Source organism: Anser anser (assembly GCF_964211835.1).
Source record: "Anser anser genome assembly, chromosome: 8".
Lineage (NCBI taxonomy): Eukaryota > Metazoa > Chordata > Aves > Anseriformes > Anatidae > Anser > Anser anser.
Window position 1 is genome coordinate 20,999,484 of NC_139728.1, and position 18,859 is coordinate 21,018,342.

The 18,859-nt window shown below is 41.7% G+C and overlaps 1 protein-coding gene across 8 annotated transcripts in view; it reads left to right on the forward strand.

Moving 5' to 3' along the window:
- Positions 1-18,859, forward strand: part of PTPRF (protein tyrosine phosphatase receptor type F) — a 371,253-nt gene that overhangs the window by 5,478 nt on the left and 346,916 nt on the right. Inside the window, exon 2 of one of the 8 annotated variants that reach the window (XM_083845517.1) lies at positions 3,729-3,900. The exons of the other annotated variants lie outside the window; for them this stretch is intronic. The gene's annotated coding sequence lies outside the window, so the exon portion shown is untranslated. The remainder of the gene's footprint in view (positions 1-3,728; positions 3,901-18,859) is intronic. 8 annotated transcript variants of the gene reach the window in all.

The window sequence follows — 18,859 nt, forward strand, 5'->3', positions numbered from 1 at the left end:
GGAGAGGAATTATCTCTTGGGTTAATCAGCCTCTTTTCCTTATTTTTTCCCCCTGCAAATGGAGCGTTAGATACTGAGTTGCGTGTGTGTATGCAAAGGATAACATCTGTTCTATTTTATGGGACCCACATAGCGTAGTTGCTTTTTTATCCCTCCAGTGTATGGATTCTTTTTTCGTGTGTCATCCTAGCTGCTGAAGTCAGCCGGGCACTTAAGCTTTGTAATAACTCCTCTCTCTGCAGGAGCAGGAAGTTATTCATGAGATGGTACTCAATTCTTCAGTTAAATTTCCTCACAAACTTAGGTCTTGCAGTGTTTTGGAAAAGCCATTACTTTCCTAGAGGGTTTTATGAGTAGGGCTGGAATTGGGATTATTGTATGGCAATTCATCTGGGGGAGGTTTGGTAATCGTTCTAGCAACAGGTTAGATCGTCTGCATCAGCCTACATCTATTGTCGTGGGCTCGTTAATTGGGAAGGTAAATTAGATATGAGAAGTAAGAAAGGCTAGACTAGTGTTTGGATTTTATGGTGTGTATATAAAAAAATATAATTGTCTTATCTGGCAGGTGTTGTGCTTCTGATCTTTTATCTTGAAGGAGAACCACGGAGGTGGTTCCAAAGGACCCTTGGTCCTTTTGGACGCTGAAAGAGGCCTTGAGGTGTCATGTGCCTTGAAGACGAGATGGAGAGGAAGGAAAAAAAAGAAGGGCCTCTTTTAGATGAAGTTGTAGTCTTTATGACATGGTATTTTTTCCACATATGAAGTAGTTACGTTTGTTTATATCTTGGTAGCATTTGTTTCATCGAATTTGATCAAAGGTTTAGTTGTTGCAGAATCGATAGTAATTCCCTTTTCTTAACAAAATCCCTGTAATTTATGAATGCACTCTCCATTGTGTTTTAACTACTTGTAATATAGAATTTGCAAAATTATACAAATTGACTAGAAGATAGGTGCGAAATCCAATAATACATTTTTCTATGTCAAAGTTAAGTGAAATACAAAACAATTGAAATAAACAATGAAAATTAGCCTCTTAAGCCTATGAACTAGGAGGTGTGGAAATAATTTCATGATATATATTCTAATTGGTTTTGTTGACTGTTCTTGAGCACAGACAAAATTCCTTTACAGTCTTATGCATTCTAATCTATGCATTATTATGTGGTGAAAAACATCCTCATAAAATCTTATTTAACCCGAGGTTGAAGTATGCATTTTTGAAGGCATGTTCTAGATGCTGACTCCGTCTCCTTGCTGCAGCCTTGCTCAAGGGTAGCTTCCATTAATAAAACACAGACCTGAAGAGTTACACCCAGGGAGACAAATATTTCAGCACATTGCAGGGTTGCTGCTTTAATTCTGCCTCTCGATGTTAAGATAAAATTCTAAACTTCGGCAAGAAGGTATTGTCTCCTTCAAAAACACTTGCAAGATTGAAGTCTGTTGTAAAAAGTCTTGCTGCTCCCGTTGGTTTGAGTTTTCCTTGGGTCCAGCTATATCTTCAGAGCTGCTAAAACTGTGCTTTGTGCTTTGGGTGTTGTGTTTTGATAGAGTACCTGTTGAGGTCTTTTATTTGGATTGTTGGCTCAGGGAAGGTGTTTTAGAATAGCTCTTCATTAACCTCATTTTCTGAAGTCTGTAGGTACCGGGTCCTACTTCTTTGCCCAACAGGTCAATGCAAGGAGAGCTCGCGGAAGCCTGTGCTACAGACGTGATCTCAGCTCCTCTGCTCTTCTTGGTTGGTGCACGGTGAGCTTTTTGCTGTCCCTGCTTGGATTTCGGAGGAGATCCTTGTGGGCTCTTGCAGTCCCCGCATAGAGCAGGCAGGTCCCATCCCTTGCAGAGATGCACACCTCCCCGCGGCTAAATGCACGCTTTGCCCTGGTTTCCCTCGCTTGCTGCTCACTTCCCTGGTTCTTCGGGTCTGCGGAGGCCGTGGCTGCAAGGAGCGCTTCTCACCTGTGCGGGAGGAATGCACCAAAGTGTAACACGTGCGCCTTGGCGATAAAACTCGAGCAGCTTTATGGGAGCAAGCTGTTACTGCTGATAATTGCGCTCGGCTCTTACTATGCTTCTTACCTGGAGCTTTTACTTTGTGAGCAACATAATAATAAAGTGTGCTGCTGTAGTAACTCGGTGACAATCTTCTGCTTATGTCTGTGTAAGAAATAAGGGGCATAATTAATGACGATAAGGAGATCTGAAGGATTGTGGCAACAGGCTGTCACGCTCCTCCAATGGTCCCCCCACCCTGGTGTCATACAATCTTAAAAGATGCTCAGCTTTAAGCCTTTTCTTCTGAAGAGCGATCAAAAGCTTCTTCATTGGCCAAAACCGTCTAGACAGATGGACAAATGTTTATCGTAAAAGGACTTGTACAGAATTATTGGGCTCAACAGCTTGGCTGCAGCGAGGAAAATGCCTTTCGTACACTGGAAGCCATGAGCTGTGTTTTGTTTGCTCATATCGTTGGGTGTGCAAGGTAGGCACCGTGGGTTGTGCAGTATTAAAGAACACGTTGCATAGCAGTCATGTTGCTGGGAAGTATTTGTAAATATGAGTTTGAATTAAAGATATGTATTTTTTCTTATTAAACTTTGAAGAGTAGTGCTTGGAAGACTAGTGAATTTTTGATGCTCTTAAACGTTGTCTGCAAGGAACAGGTGAGGAATTTGCTGACCTCCTGTTTTTTTTTCTTTTTTTTTTTTTTCTTGGAGCTATACCTCTCCTGTGTGTTAGTTTTGGATGTTAGGAGAAATGCAGACATTATGTTTAGGAGTTTAGGTGGTGGGGTGGGCCGACACAACTGTGTAGGTCATAAAGGGAGGATGAGCGTTCAGATATTGGCTTTCTTTGTATCTGAAGTGAGTTAACAGCCTCTTGGATTCTTGTTGCACAGTGTAATTAAAATAAACACTATAATGCTAATCATTTATGTATTTTTGCCTGTGGGTGAAGTTTTAAATTAGAAGTAGCTATACTTCGGTGGAAGTGGATTTTTTTTTTATTATTATAATGTTCCCTGTTTCCAGTCTGGTAATATTTCTGTGAGAGTGCATAAAAAATATTGCTTGGCAGATTTGTTTTTGTTTTTTATTACCTAATTGTATATTCTAGTAACAATGTAATTATTGCTTTTAACAAAAACTGCCTGACTTGAGTATTTAATTCCATCAGACTCAAGCAGCCGCTGATGAGGTGATAAATGATAGGCTATATGTAGAAGTGGATTTGCAATTATTTGCTGCTTTGGGAAAAAAAAAAATGTTTTGTTTCTGTCCAATGACTAATGTTGAAAATCAAAGCAGTGCGCCAGATGTTTTTTCTAATGACTGTGGTTCAAGGTCTCTTTTGTATGGAGGAGGGCTTCAACTGAGTTCGTCTCTTGGCTTTGAAGTTTCTCCTGCTCGTTAATGCAGCAGTCCTCCAAATCTCTTCTGTTCTGGCCTCCTCGGTGACCGGGCTGCGTGGAGGAGCTGCTTTCCCAACCGGCTCCCCATTCATCGGGAGGCAGAGGGGCGAAGGAGTTCGTGCAGCGCGGCCCGAGCGCTCCCATTCACTCGTGTTTATTTCATAGAATTAAAATAAGAATAAGTGTTTCGCCTTATTTGTTGATGTCTGATTAGGAATTAGGAGAGGAAACTGAATCGCTGGTGTGATTAACGTTAGGTTTTGTTTCTGATGCATGAAAGGACTCATTGTCTGAGGCTTTTCCCCCATAGCTCCCTGCCTAATCCTGCTGAAGTCATTCTAACGGCAGCAGCAGTTGAGGCTCTTCGTCTTGTTTTCCTGCGTACTTCGTGGCACAGTTGGAAACATTTCCCCTTCGAAGGAGCTCTTGCATCTCGTGCTGACGCTGCTGTCACAGCAGAGGGGACCGTGGTGGCTTGTAAGGTGGGCATCGGTTTGCGCAGGGGCGGGGAGGAAGTTAATCTGAAATCCCCAAACTGACCTAATTTGTGCTACGTTTGGGTTTCAAGTCTGGGCCTGGTGGTTTTGGGAACCCGGTCTGTCTCCTGCCTTTCTGCAGCCGCAGTTGAAGGAGGTGAGCTGCCTGGTTCTGATTAATTTCTTACAAGTTCTTGTTAGACCAACTTTCTCTAATTGCTGATGCAGTACTTCTGCAAGGAGGAAGTTTAAAGTTGCTCGGTGTGTATTTTCAGAAGAAATGTTACAAGTTTAAGGTTTGTAGAGATTATGGTATTTCTAAAATCCTTAGCGAGAAATTGTAGTAGGCACAACTATTCCTCTTTTGAAAAAAAAAACCTGAAAGAACCGACCCCCCCACCCCACCCCCATGAGCGCTGGCCTTTCTTTTCTTCTGAATCAGACCGTCATTGCAAGGTCTCAGTGATTTAAAAATATAAAATAAACTCCCTCGAGGAATCTATTTAAAATTATTTGGTTCACTGAACATTCAGTGCACGTTCAGTCTTGGAATCCATTACATGCCTTTAGAAAGTCTTTAAAAATCCTCTCCGACAAAGTTGGTCTGAGTTTTGTCCCTTTGGCAGGTGGGCATGGGGGAATTTCATAGCTTTATTTTCATAACAGAAGCGTGCAGAATTAGTATTGATTTTAGTATAGCTGTCTGCTAGTGCCACTGTATTCAGGGGTCGTATGTCAGCTCTGCTTTTGTGGTGGCAGCTTTCCGTGTTTCCTTAGCTGAAGCCTCTAGTTGTGGGGCTCTGGAAATAATTGGGAAATGCTGTTTTTTTTTTTCCCCTTTGAATTCAATTTGTAAAGCTTTATTACCTAGAATTAAATTCTTATCAGGCTGAAATGGTGCATAAATTCTCGTTGAATGGAGACAAATGCTATTAGAAACCTGTGAAAGTAAGCTATGTTTTAATCCTAAATTTATTTTCATTGCCATTGTCATATTTTGAGAACACTTTGCATCTACTTCATCCGTGCACATTGGTGTTCTCTTGTTCTGGTAATTTTTAATGGTTAAGTCTGGGAGAAACAATGCGTGTCAGATTCCTGCGTACGGTCTGGTTACATCCTCTGGCATCACTTGGGTTTCCAGATACCTGGCGTGGGTGTTGCCAGCACCCATCAGGGCGTGCTGCCTGCACGCGTGCTGAGGGTTGTCATGTTATTTGTATGCAGCAAAAATATTTCTTTTGGAAGAACTTTCCAATGTTTTCAGCTGATAATGTAGAAAAGTGACATCTGCTTCATCGTTTTTTGTACGCACGTATTAATAGTTGCTCAGGGCTCAGTAGTTCAACAGAGCCTGAAGTGAGGTAAGAACGTGAAGAAAACCTAAATAACGGACATTCCCTCAGGATGTGCAAGGGTGTTTGATTAACCCACCTGACCTGGAGAGCAGTTAAATATTTGGACAGTCGGCAGACCCGCTAGCCATCCTTCATTAGCGGTGGCCTCCATTTGGAGCCCGCGCTCTGCCTCTTCCTCTGGAGAAGGTTTGGGTGATGCTGAAATGGAGCTGGGACCCTTGGGTGCACGGGGACGTCTGGCTCTGCCACCAGCCAGGGGAGGGGATGGAGGCAGTGGGGAAATTGTTAATTGCGGGTTGTCAACGCCGTGCAGGTTAGCTGGTAGCTGAAGCTACTAGCCTGAGCAGAAATAGCGATGCTGTCCTGAGAGGTGTAAAAGACTTGTCAAAATCTAATCTAATCTCCTGCATTAAGTGTACGTTGCAGTAACGAATTAAATGGAATTCTGGCAAGTGGAGATGTTCCCTTTTTAATAACTTCTCAAAAAATCAAAATGAAGTATTGCGCTGGAAGAGGCATATCACTGTTAGCCAAATTTCTTTCTCTAGGATCATTTTTAATTTTATGTGAGCGTGTATTAATGGTTTAAAAACTCATTTGTCTCCTTGTCAGCAGCTTGACCAGTATTTTAGTACAAAAGACATGATTTCATCTTGAACCAGTTTTGTTTATCAGCGGGTGTTGCAGCCAGCTGGAAAATTGTTTGACTTTTTCACTGCTGTGGTTTTGACTTAAGATGCCTGCTGTAAGAAAGTAAAATTGATGTAAAAACAATGATTCTTTCAATTCTTGTATTTCCATTTTGATTCAAGGAAAGGGGGGAACAGGTGTTTATGCTAAAGAATTTGATCTTACCCTTTTTCTGAATATCTGCAGTAACTATTGTATTTCAACTCGGGGAAAAAAATCCTACCCTTGCCCAAATCTGAGCAAAATGAGGAGAATAGTGGCTACAATTCTGACTTAGCTCAGTGCATTACTGGGTACATTGCTGCGGCTGTTGTGGTAGAAATACAGCTGGTAAGTTTAGTGGAAGAAAAAGCCTGTACAAAGAAAAACCCTCTTGGAATAAAAATGTGGTTTTAAAAATGCTCTTAGTAAGTTTTTTCCTATTCTGGCAATAAAACAGCATGATTATAATATGTTTTCATCATACAGGTTTTGTGAGTGACTAGACAGGATCCAGCTCTGAATTCCTGACTTTGGAGTGTCCAAATTTGTGCAAAATTAACTTAAAAGTCAGTTTTTGGAAACTCTGTTTCACCAGAAAATTAATGAGAAGTTTAGTGTAATGTGCTACTCTACTCAGTATGCTTTTTTTCCCCTGAAATTACTGAGTTATAAATATTTTAACTTGAATACAATTCTTAAAGTGTGATTCTGAAGTGAGCTGTGAACAAGTGTTCTCCTGTATTTGTGGCCTCAAAGTGAAAAATGGTTTGATGAATAAAGCTACTACATTAGTTTTCGTAATAGTTTGCTGTGACACAAATATATTTTGTAGGTGTGCTTAAAAGGTGTAAGTTTTTCAGCCGTTTGCCGTATCTTTTCACCTAATTGCTTTACGGATTTGCATATAATGTTGTTAATTCATCTCTTTTTTTTTTTCTTGATCGCTGAGGCATCTCTAAACAGGTAAAAAGCCTTTTGGCTGGGTGTGAGGTAAGTTGAAGCATTCAGTTTTGCAGAGCTTCTTGCACGTGTGGGATGCCCGACGGCATGGCGAGGGGATGCTCGTTCTGCCCGCGGGTTGTCCCCGCTCGCTCTGGGCGAGGTGTGCAGCGACATGGGGAAAACAAACACCACGCTGGGTGTTTGTCGGGTTGTCCTGCTTCTTGCTGATGCTGCTAGATCTCCTCGAAAGGGCTGCCTTGCTGTGACTGTGTGGCTAACTGGAAACAAGCGACTTCAGAGGAGGTCCAGCATCAAGGCAAGTGTCACCGTGCAGGTAGCTCCAGGAGACAAACCCCACCTGGCAGCTGTGGGCTTGGTTTTCCAAGCACTCGCTGTGACCTTGACTGCGTGCAGACGAGCTAAGAGACCTACTGTCAAGCTAAAGAAACCCTGTGTGAATGCACTGCTTGGTTTAATAGTGGATTTTTTTCCTTTTTTAAGGAGGGATGGGGAAGACACTGAGAGTTCCCAGCTACGATGTTTTTCAGATCCTTATTTGAAAGTGTTTTAAACGAGGGACATCACATCAGAAGCTGAGATACAAAGCAACCTTTTGAAGTTAAAAGTGGGTCTGCATGAAAATGAACTGCTTGTCTGTGAAAAGAGTCAAGTGTGAAAGGATAGGATAGTTTCACTAAATGAATTTGATAGTCTGAATAAGTGTGGTGAGGCAGAGAGGAGAATCTGGAAAGGTCAGGGCTGAGCATGTGACTCCAGATGAGGCGGTGGAAAAACATGAAAGGGATTGAGTGGAAATGCCTCGGTTTACATTTTTTTGCTAAGAAGTGATTTATTTATTTTGTTGGAAGGTGGTCATAAAAAGAGAACTTTAGAAGCTTGCTGCAAAGAAGTGGGAATCTGAATCCTTTGGGATATTGTACCTCTTGCATTCAACTTCTGTGTGGTTTTGAATAGCTAAAAGATCAAAGCCCCAAAGAACTCCTTATTGCGTGCTGCCCCATTAGTAGGACTGCCCGGTCCTACGTGCTGTGCTCACTTGAGCACTTCAGCAGCTTTTTGTCCCAAATGTAGATTTTCTTACTATTACTGGCTTGTTTTCAGTGATCCACATAACTTTAAGATTTTAACTGAAATAATTCATTAAATGCTTTCCGTGTCCCTGATCCTGCATTAAAAGGATAGTGTAGAGAGCGTGATATCTTTCATTTATCTACACTAGATGCAGCAGATTTGCCCTGGAGGCAGGAAACAGCCTGAACTTTTCATAAAAAGTGATGCACTCCAGGTTGACTGTCACCACTCTGGGTGGGATCTTGAGACTGATGGATGAAGCCATAAAACCATCAGCACTGTGCTTAGTAGTGATCAAAGAAAGCATACCAAGTCTTAGGATCTTAGGAAATGCTATGAGAAGAGTGAAGAATAAGATAAAGAACACTATTATGCCATGTCTAAATCTGTGGTTTGTCCATACATTAAACAGTGTTTCATCTCCCCTTCCTTTCATCTGAGAAGAATATAGTACAGCTAGAAGTGTGGAGAAATGCAGCACGGGTCATCAGAGATCTGTAATGGCCTCCACATGACGAATGACTTGGAGCGGGCTGGCCGAAGAAAGATGTGACAGGTCTGTGAAATCACGGGTGGTTTGAAGAGGACTTGACTGTTTTCATCTCTGAACGTAAGAGCAAGGAAAAGTCAAGTAAACTTGGTAGGAGCTGGGTTCAGACCCCTGCAGGAGGAGATGGTTCTTCACACTGGGGGCGGTTAACTTGTGCAACTCCTGGGAAAGGTCTTCTCGGGGCTACTCAATAGACAAATCACACCAGACCAAGAAAGTCCCTACCACTGGGAGTATTGCAGGCTACAGAGGTGCTTGGAGAAGTGCAGAGATGCTTGTCCTGGTCTTGCTCTTCTCTCGCTGTTTGCTAGCAGGCTATGCTGGAGACAATAGGGCTAGCAGGAGCTATGATGCGACCCAGTGCGTCTGTTTTTATGTTCGTGTCCAGTGCTTTGCCATGAACCCTATGAACTTTTTGTCCCCGGTTTGCCTAACGTCGGGCGTGCCCTCTGCAGTTGAGCCTTATCCATGCAACGTAGTTTCATGAACAAGAGCAATGAATAGATAAACTGCAGTTGGCTAAAGCTGAAAGCAAAAGTAGGGGAGTTGCTGCTTTCCCACTCCCGTTCCCAGTTGCTGCAGCTCACCTGATGCTATTTCGGTGTTGGGCCACTTCACTGAAGCAGCAGAAAAAGAGCTTAAGGGGGAGGGGACGAGCTGAGCAGCTTTCTGCTGGTTAGTGGACTAAAGCAGTTCATAGGTGCAGCGAATGCCCAAGGGGACGGGACTGCGCAGCGAGGCGTTGTTGTTTTCACCAGCAGCGAGCCATTAGGCAGCTTCCATGCCTCCCAGTTGCGTGGTCTTCGCTTGCTTACGCTGGCTTCAGTGACTGCTAAAGCAGCTCGTGGAAGGTTCGGAAAACCAAGAGAACAGTCCAATTCTGCTGTTCTTTTAGAGATCTTTTTTAGCGAGCTCCAGCAGGTCATAAATGGTGCTCAGACAGGGCTCGATGCCAGCATCAGGTAAATGGCAGCAGCGCCCAAACAGGCACAGGCAGTCCCTTGTGCAGTGGTGGCATCTCCCTTGCAAAACCAGCCTGCTGCTAATGGAAGTACAGAGATCCCTCCCAGCGTGGTAGAAACACCATGGAGTTACCTGTCAGAAGTGGATGGGCAGCATCATTACCAGACGTAATTTGGAGTGAAGAGGGCACCAAGCGTGCAGGAAGGTAGACACTGACTTAATTTTGCATTGCGAGGAGGGTTAGAAGATGTGTTCCGACAGAAACTGGGGAGAGGGAAGGTGGAGTGAATTAGCGCTGGAGCAGAGTTTCTTCGTGAGGTTCTGCGGGCGTTGAGATGTTACTTGCCTGGGAAGCAGCAAAAGCTGCGTCTTCTGCTTTTGTGGAAGTTTTGTTTTCTGTTCTGTTGGAGTGTTTTTGTATATGAAATGCTGATCAAGATTATAAAATATCATTACTGCGTGTGAAAGTGCAGTGTTTGCGAATGTGCCAGTTTGTTCACAAAACAGATTGTGTATTGTGGCTCCTTCTGACATCCGACCCTCCAAAAGGCTGTAAGAAGCAATGATCTTTGATGCTCTTTATTTTATTGGATCAGAAACAAAAAATGCCACTTCATAAAATGAAAAGATCTGCTTTTAGTTGAAAGGAGTTACCTTGTGAATGTTATAGACATCTATGAGAAATAACGGTAGAAGATAAAGATTTGTTTGAATTCATCTAAGAGAACTAATACTCAAGATTGATGGGGGGGAAAGATGTGTTTTCTTTTAAAAACCTAGTACAATATTAATGATTTCCAACTATTCTGTAAATATCTTCATCTGTCTGGGTAGATCTTTCTACCTTTTGTATTTCGAAAGAGATTTGCTCTGCTGCTTCTGTCTAACACTTCATGTCAAAATAATTTTTCTTTCATGGACAGGCCAGTAAAATGTCATGCAGATTTTTTTTCCCCATTTTTGTGCAGGCAGGTCAGTAGCACTTTTATTCAGGATTAGAAAATTTTCCTGGTTTTGGAAGGCTGTGTAAATAGGCATATCTGTGGCCTACTTTTCAGTACTCCTGTGGTGTTTTGGATTCACACAAACTTAATTTTTTTTTTCCCCCAAAATCTTTACAATTCATCTTTAAAACAGCGCTAATTCGGTGTGTCTAACTAGCTGAGGACCATTAATAGCTTCTCTATTCAGTAAGTTTATGCAGTAAAGCTCCTTCTGGAGTGATGCTATTAAATAATTCACTTATTTTCCTCAACTTCTTTTTATAGTGGCCTAGCTTTTGAAATCTTTACTTAAATGTTGTTTGAAATTCTAATCTTACTTCTTTAAGGATTAATTAAATTAATGCGTAGTTTATGGAGAAAAATGTTCTATTATGGGAGAAACATATGTAACTTTTATGATGAATTTTGAAAATGTCAGTATGAATATAGGAGTAACTGATGATAGAAGGGATAGAAGGTGATTATAGAAAAAGAGCACATTTTGTTTAGCTCTTGGATGTGTGCTTTAGGATTGTGGATATTAAGGTAGGTAAAACAGGCTACACAAATGGAAGTGTGTTTATATCCTTGCTCACTTTTTAATTATTTTGGTTATAGTCACGAAAGCTATGCAAAATTTAAACTGTTCAGTGAAAGGAATGGGTCTTACTGTGACAACTGTTAAGGGCTTATTTTGAGGAGAAATTGCTCCCTAAACTTCTCCTGCAGCCAACCTATCATGTTTGCAAAAGTGTTGGAAAATAACAATACTAATTTTATGGCGAAGCTATGATTTGCTTAGAAAAAATAGCATATGACAGAGTGGTTGTTCTGAGAGTCCATGCATCCTCTTGAGAAACTGCGTAACTGAACTGAGCTCACCGTTGTGAGGTGTTGGACTCTTGTTTTGGGTAGAAATATCTTTAGGGTGTACCATGTCTCCATACCTTTAGAGAAAGGATATTTAATCCAACTGTTGGAGGGTCTTTGTCAAGAGTGTGTAACCATGTACTCCTCAGTAGAGGAGAGTAGCCCATTACCAAGCACAGGTTGACAAAATGTGAATGTACAGTTGTCTCCACAGCAGAGACACTGCTTTCCTCTGGAGGTATAGCTCGCAGTAGACTCAGACTTTCAAGTACTACATTTTGCCGTGGATATGGCCTGGAGTTGTGGCATGCTTAGGCATCAGTCCTGGGTCTTCAACTTGATTTTTACCTGGGATTTTTGTTGACTTATTTCTTTGTCTGGGTAACTGGCTCGTGATGAATGATTTGCAATACAGTCATTTCTTCCATGTTGCCTGATAGCTGTTATTATTTTATTCCTTGGTAGAATGCCAGAAATAACAATTAAATCCAAACCTTTACCTGTGCTTTGTTGAAGGCAAAACTGAACTGATTTCCGATGAAATCTTTGTTCTTTCAGGATCACTGTGGCATTCTGGATGTTCTCCAAATCCGTTTAACAGCCTTTAGTCCCTTTTGTCCTGGGGTGCATGGAAGAAACTGGCTTTGTCTTCAGCTCGTTGATGGTTTGCCCCATGGTTGTTGTCAGACTGTCATGCAAGGAGCCACTGTGTGTGTCTGTGCTTGCCCCGTTGTCCTTAGTTCCCACACGATATGGTCAAAGGTGTTCCTCCCTTTGCGCTGGTGGGGCATGACTTCGGGCACGCTGCACCTCCATGCGGTGTTGTGCCCAAGGTTACCCCATGCAGATCATGGCCTCTGGTAGCGATCTCCTCAGCTGGGAGCTGGGGAGAGGTCCACACTCTCTTGGCTGGGAGTCAGTCTTTTCTCCAGAGTAGGAGTTGGCCTGGAGGAGAGCCCTGGGACAAGGCTGTGTCTTGCTGGAACGGACTGATGAACCCGTTTTCCTTTGTGCGCCTTGTGCTTCGGAGCAGAAGTCTCCTGGTGTACCTGAGACATCAGGAGGGGGCTTTGTCTGGACAACCAGACCCTGTGGGTGTCCCTTGAGGCTGTTTGTCTTCACGGTGTAGAGCCTCGGTGCAAAGACACCTGGCAGCTCTCACAGTGGACAGCTGCGTGTGCTTGGGGCTGCGTTGGGAAGCAGCAACCCAAGTGGGGCAGCTGGGAGGATGTTCTCCGCCTGTGATGGAAAGAGAAGTTACTTGCCTGTGAGGGGGGTCCTTGGAGATGTGCAGACCATGCGTGTTCACTTGTCCTCCTGTGACTGCCGGGGGAACCAGGGGAGCGAGGTGTGCTCCGGTCCCAGCCCCTCAACCGTGCCTCTGTGTGTGAGGGCAGGGCCTCCTCTGGTCGGTCCAGCGAGCTCCCCCCTCACCCCCAGCGCTTTGAGGTCACCAGCTTGTGATTATTGTGACCTGCACGTCTCATAGCTGGGGTGATGTCCTCACTCACCCTTTCTCCATCAGGCGTGCTCCTTTCCCAAATCCGTGGAGCTGCGGTGGTCACACACGGGTTTTATGGCTGCCTGTTTTCACCTCTATTGCTAATGCCAACTTGTAGCTGGTAATAATTTGCCACAAAGAATACTGCGGGAAGTGAAACGCTGCCTGATTGTATATTTCTTCATTTTTGCCTGGAAAACAGCATTTGACTCATTCACAGCATGATGCAAAATATTTATAGTGCTTCAAATGCCTGCAAATACATGTTGCAAACAATAATGTAAGCAATGTCTTAAGCCACGTGGAGCAATTTAATCTATCTGAAACTGCTCCCTAGGTAACTTCTTGATATTATCGACACAGAAGACTGACTTGGGGTAATTCAATCAATATCACAAATTTTTGAAGTAACAAAAATATCATTTGATTTATCTTCGAACTGGTCAAAATACTTCTGTTGAAAGAGTAGTTCTTCAGATCTCAAACTCCAGTGATACTTTGTAAGTAAATAATAAAATTCTATTTGAATTTTATTTGGGAGCTTTACATAAGGAATTAAGAGATGCCAGGAAGGGTGGACGATAATAACCTGTGGCTGGGAATACTTCATATGAAGAGAAGCTGAACTGTTTTGCATCAGAAAAAGGCAAGTCAGAAGGGGCATAATTCTAGAACCTAATACATAATTTAGGAAATCTAGGTCAGGAGTCTGTTCTTGCATTGTGAGACAGAAAAGAAAGGTGAAAATTCAAAATTGGTCAATTCAAGATGGGTGAAAGGAAACTCCTTTTTACAGTGCATGCAGGAACACCTGGGCAGGCGTTTGCATGGGAGGTCAGTTGAGGGCAGCAGCTTTTAAAATTCATGAGAGGGCTAGGCATTTATGGATATTGGGAGCTGTAAAAACATTTGAAGAAGAAACAGAATGCTGTTTCAGCTTTTTTTTTTTTTTTTTTAGCAATTCTTAGCTCTTAAACGACAAGGAATGATGCTTAAACTGAACTAGGTGGTCTCCTCTGTTGGAAGTTCTCATCTTCTAAGCCTCTCAATGTCTCTGTAACACACTGGTGGTGCTGGGTGAGCTTCTGGGCTGATTCTGCCTTGCTCGTAGCTTCCTCTGCAGCTGGGCATCTTGTGCACCTCTGAGATCAGCAAAGTACACTTCTTAGAATATTATGCAAGTGAAATCTAGAGGACATAGCCTTTCTGTGGGAAGCTGGCAGATTGTGCAGACTATTCGATAGACTTTTTATCTGGAGATATAAACGTAATGGATTTTAATATTTAGATTAATATTGGTATCTGATGTGATTCCTGCTGAGTCAGTGCGAAGAATCCTGTTGGCTTCTGTGGACTTTAGGTCAGTTCTCTTAAAACCAATCCTATATCCTGTGTTAACTACTGTATCAAAAGGTCCATCTACCCTTGCTTGATGGTTTTTACTATTTAAAGAAAATATTTTAGGTGGTAAGCAAGCAAGAATCTTGTATACTTTTACTCTGGGAGGAATTACCCAATTAACATGTTCCCAAAAGTCTGCCCAAAAGTCTCGCCCAGCAAGCTGTATTTTTAGCAGTCTTTGTCTCTAAAGCAGGTCACGTAGGTTCTTTTTAGCTACAATTTACTACTAAAATTTGCTTTGTTTTGGGAACACTTCATTCATTTCTCAGAACTGGGGCAATTGCTGAAGGTCATCTCAGAGAGGAAAAAAATGTTTTTAAACCTTGAGGCTTAACCTTGGGAAATGTGATGGTGAAAATGTGATGTGCCAGGCAGAACTGAGGTTGCAGTCACCCTTACAAAAACTATCAGAGCAAGTGATGATTGAACAGAATGGACAGGAGAAAACAGAGGACTTGAAATATGTGTGGTTGGTACATCCTTATATTAATCTTGAAAAACTGTGAATCAGATAATTAGTGTCCTTGGTCTACAAATGATAAAATGGAGTCATACAGATTTACTGTTCTTTGGAGCTGTTACTACAAAGTTCGGATTAATATATATGTATATATACATTTGTGTGTGTGTGTATATATATATGTGTATATATATATAAATATAAAAATAAATCCTGCCATTTTTTTGATGATTGCAGAACAGCAAATTTTGGACTTTGAATGGGCGTGTAGGTAGGGGAAAATACATTTTACTTCAAAAACTTCGGTCTAATCCTTGTCAAAATAATATACTTAGAATGAATTTCTCAGTGGAAATCGGAATATTTCTGGCAGAGTTGCCATGCTTATTTTCATTCATCTTCTCTTGTGCAGAAGTAACCTGAGAACCATCTTGTATTAGAGGAAATCACCGGGCACAAGATCAGTAGGTTGTGGCACCATTAGTGTCAAACTGATGGCAACAAAGCGTTGTAGATCCTCTACTGTATTGCATTAGGAGTGTTCAGTAATATCATTTAGCAAAGTTATGTAAAAGTTCTGGTATTAGTATTTATCTCTAGAGTTCTAAAAATCTCAGTTTCTAAATATGCTTGAATGTTGTTCTCTGAATAATGTATGCTAATGAAATGTTCATTAATGTGGAGAGACAAGCTGGTTCTGCACAGGCTGGCTTGTCAAGCGCTGTAGATAGGAATGGGAAAACAAAGTGAACACAGCAGATGAAATGGTCTGGATTTCATTTACAGTCTAAAGTTTTGTTCTAAAAACTTGACTGAACTTGTTATGTTACAGCAACAAAAGAAAAAACAGAGTTCTTGCCCTGTAAAGTTTATAGCTAGGTAGGTAACATGCTGTGAGAAGCCTGTAACTAAATTGCAGGGCAGTATTCCTCGTTCTTGAACAGTTTTTTGGCAGTCGTGTCTATTGGCATGTATTACTGCTTGAGCTGTGCAGAAAATAATAAGGATTTTGAACGGAGAGGATGGATCCTTGATGCTGCAGGAGGAGTTTTTGTGGCTGATTTTTTTTTTTCAGCCTCTTCGTCCCAGTGATGGGTGAACTTCAAAGCCAGCCGCCCGCTGGGAAGCGCACTGCTACTGCACTTGTATTGCTTCGCTTTTGCTAAAGCTAGAAGCACATGTCACATTAAGATAAAACAATTAATTTAAAAATCAGAACAAAATCATTAATTTCATTTCAATGTGGATGTATGGTATTTATTTTTTGTTTGCTGCTTGCGGGGTCCTCGAAACAGACGGATCAGGCTTACTTTCCTGAGAGTTGATGTGTTCCTGTTACGGAATTTGTTGTGCTTGGAAGAAAATAAATATTTACTTAATCTTTCACTGAGAAATTCATGACCTTCAGCCAATTTGAAGGCTACCCGGATTTGTTGTTTGGCCCTGGTGTAGAATTGCTTTGGCCTATTTATATTCACGTCGTGCCCGGTCCAGGCAGAGGTGTTGTGCACCGCACGCCTGCAGTAGCTCCTGCGGGAGAGCAGTCAACACATTTTCAGCTTTCTGCTACTAATCTCATTTGTGTGAGCGAACTCTTCTTAAATGGTCATTTAAGTCTCTCTCTTGGGTCTGGTTGTAATATTGGGGCTTTAGAAAGGTTGTTACAAGGAAGCTTTAAGACACTTATGCCTATTTTTTTTCTTTTTAAATGTGTCCACCTACTACCATGTCCTATTCTGAATAAGACCTGTCTCCTCCCAGTACTATTTGCATCCATTTTTAATACTGGAGACTTCTGTGATTTTTCTGTATTGTTTGCTGCCCTAAGTGGGCATGTTTTGCTGTTGCTTCTCTCCTTCTTGATGTGGCATTTTTTTTTGCATGTATAGCTGAGGTTTCATTAATCTTTCTTGGTACCAGATCACACTGCAAACTTTGTAAGAATTTCTTGGCTTCTCAGTTTGTCACTCCCACTGAATATTTCTTTCAGATTATTTTCCTGTTAGATGTCTTCGGTGCACTTTTCCAAGGAGAGCCTTCTTTTTAATTGCCTGTTTCTTGACTTTCTCTGTCCTCACTGGGGCTTGCATCTCCTAAATTTAGTATCTTCCACAGGTTTCAAGAACACACATTTTACTTCCTGTTGTGCATCATTAATAAGATTTTAAAGTAAAAAAATATGTAAGAAGGCTTCCTGCATTCTTGTTAGATACTTTCAGAGGCTTGGTGTATGATTTTTCACTTTGCTTTGCTTTGTTTTCGTGGGTAGCATTTAAATCCCATTGAAACTTGTTTAAATAATTTTGATACAGTGTCATTTGATACAGTCAAATGGTTTACTAACACGCAAGTGTTTTATTTACTGTATGCTTGTTATCAACAAACTGCAATTCTCAAAAAAAGTGATCAGCTTCATTGGACGTTGTGTATGTTTTATAAACCCCTTCTCTCCTCATTGCTTTTGGTGGAAGGAAGATAATCATCTTCCAGAAGTCTTAGGGTTTAGTTTCTGCTATCTCGATGAAACTATTCTTTTAGGAGAAGTAAAATTTGCTGATACAACCATTTCCGTATGTTTTCTTCTGTGAACTTGAGGTCTAAATGTGTCTTTAATCTATAGATATATCCCCAGTATTCCATGTCTCAACATAATTATCGTCTGTATTTATTAAGCTTGTTTGCTAATTTGTCTTCACCGACTCAACTCCTTGGAATAAATTATGTTATGGAGTGGTTCTGATATGTGTGTCTAAGGCTTTTACCTGCAATTATTAATGCCCATTTTTAATGGCTATCAATTTGTACTTTAATACAGATAAAAGCGTGGAGCTGCAGTAGTGTGTATTAGCAGGAGTGCTTGCTGGCAGTCGCTGTCTGTCGTCGCTCTGATTTCTGTACACTTGAGTGTTTGTTTCTCACTGTAGATCTCTGGCAGCACAAATTAAAAAACAAACTTTCATTCATACTTGTGTCAGCTGAGTACGTCTGTGTGTATATATATAATGTTTTATAAGTTTGTAATTAAATTCTAATTGTTCTGCCTTTCCTTTATTTTCCCTTGTAGATTTTAAAAGGTGGTCAGTGTAGCAGGCTACTTGAGTTCTTAATTCTTCCTCCTTCATCATTTATTAATGGTCCGGCCTATCCTTGTAATGGCCACGAAGCGTTAGCTCACTTGACTCTTAGGCTGTGCTTCTCTCTCCCTGCAGGCTGTGACTGAGGGTGTAGTTCAGGTGAGGGTGTCCTCCTTCCTTGTCCCGTGCAGAGGCCCAGTGAGACACGAACCTTGTCCATGGCCTGGAGGCCACATTGATCTCTTCAGGCCTCTTGCATCCTTGCCTTTGAGAAGGCCTGGAATTGCTCAACTTTTGGGTTATTTTGTAGGTTTCGTGAAGTTGTTGCACACTCGTAATCCTTTCTTCCGCTCGACCTTATTTTGCTTTTAACGCCACACAGCTTCTGTTCCTGAAAGGAGACCTCAGGGCTCCTGTGGGCACTTGGAACAGTAGTTCCCTGTGTGCCGAATCCATACAGTTGCTTGGCACAAACTTCTCTGCTCGTATCACCAGTAACTTGTGCTGGTAGGAAGCCACTTGACGATAGTTTCCCTTCTTGGGAGCTCTGTCAAAGGCCTATTAAGTGATGTGCTCCATGGCCCGATGCTGCCTGATTTCATTATTTTTGTTAATGAACAGGAAGCCAATCTAACCGAACCCCTGCCGAGTGTGGTGTCTGTGCTTCTGAGCATGCTGGTGTTTGATCTGAGAGTGTTTTGTCACCTCCATCACCTAGTCCTGGAGGCCTCTAATGAACGTCCGTACTCTTGTTTCCTTTTCTTTCCCTACCATTAATGCCCCCCCCCAATTCTAGTCTTAAATTCTTTCCTTAAACATCCCGAACTTCTTCTGAGTATTCAATTTTTATTCCTCTGTACTTGGGCAAAACTGCTTTAGCCTTCTTTTGTAGCACAGATTTCCTTTGATAGTTAAAAAGTGCTGTGGTCTCTCTTATTCATAATATATTTCATTGCAATTCTAATTTGTGTCATCTCTCTTGGTTCTGCTTCTTTCTGAGCTATTACTGCTCATTGAATGCATGTGTGGAATTCTGCCTTTTTTTTTCCAGGTGGAAACTGATATATATATATATATATATATATAAATTTTTTTTTTC